This window comes from Octodon degus, unplaced genomic scaffold (assembly GCF_000260255.1).
Source record: "Octodon degus isolate 3935 unplaced genomic scaffold, OctDeg1.0 scaffold00276, whole genome shotgun sequence".
Lineage (NCBI taxonomy): Eukaryota > Metazoa > Chordata > Mammalia > Rodentia > Octodontidae > Octodon > Octodon degus.
In genome coordinates, this window is record NW_004524852.1 from 2,189,646 (window position 1) to 2,190,752 (window position 1,107).

The 1,107-nt window shown below is 50.0% G+C and overlaps 1 pseudogene; it reads left to right on the plus strand.

Moving 5' to 3' along the window:
- Window positions 1-549: 549 nt before the first annotated feature.
- On the plus strand, window positions 550-1,105 carry LOC101572400 (annotated as a pseudogene).
- Window positions 1,106-1,107: the final 2 nt, after the last annotated feature.

Sequence of the window (1,107 nt, forward strand, 5' to 3'; positions counted from 1 at the left end):
ATATTAAAGGGCACCATCCTCCATGAGCACACAGCTAAGCCCCAGGGCAATTGAAGGGAACCCATGGCCCTGGAGACATTTCTCTTGCCATCCATTAGTCCAGAAGGAAAGGCTAAGAAAAAGCTTTGAGCCTGACTTTTGGCCTTTGTCTCAACGCAGCCCACTTGCCAGAGGGTGTGGCTGCTGGGGGTGGTGGTGAGACTAATTCAGTTAGTAACTTGTGTTTCTCTCTATGACAAGCCACACGCAAAGGCAGGCACCACAGACGTCACAGATATAATTAAGACCCAGCCTCCATCAAGTTCCTTGGATGTAGTGGGTAAAAACAGCAGTAAGGCACTCAGCAATAAATGAGGCAGTGTGTGTGCATCCATGCACAGCAATATTGAATAACACTGCTCTATGCCAGGTGCTGTTCTAGGAACTTGGGGTACAACAGTGAACAACACAAGAATCTCTGACCATCTCATGAGGGAATCTACAATAAACAGTCGATATACTTCAAAAATAAATCACATAGTATGGGAGACGGTGACGGACGTTGAGAGAATGAGGAGGAAGGAGAGAAAATGGCGTCCACGGATTATAGTACCTACAGCCAAGCTGCAGCCCAGCAGGGCTACAGTGCTTACACAGCCCAGCCAACTCAAGGATATGCACAGACCACCCAGGCATATGGGCAACAAAGCTATGGAACCTATGGACAGCCTACTGATGTCAGCTACACCCAAGCTCAGACCACTGCCACCTATAGACAGACTGCCTATGCAACTTCCTATGGACAGCCTCCCACTGGTTAGGCTACTCCAGCTGCCCCCCAGGCATATAGCCAACCTGTCCAGGGGTATGGCACAGTGCTTATGATACCACCACTGCTACAGTCACCACCACCCAGGCTTCTTATGCAGCTCAGTCTGCATACGGCACTCAGCCTGCTTACCCAACCTATGGGCAACAGCCAGCAGCTACTGCACCTGCAAGACCACAGGATGGTAACAAGCCTACTGAGACTAATCAACCTCAATCTAGCACAGGGGGTTATAACCAGCCAAGCCTAGGCTACGGACAGAGTAACTACAGTTATCCCCAGGTTCCTGGAAGCTACCC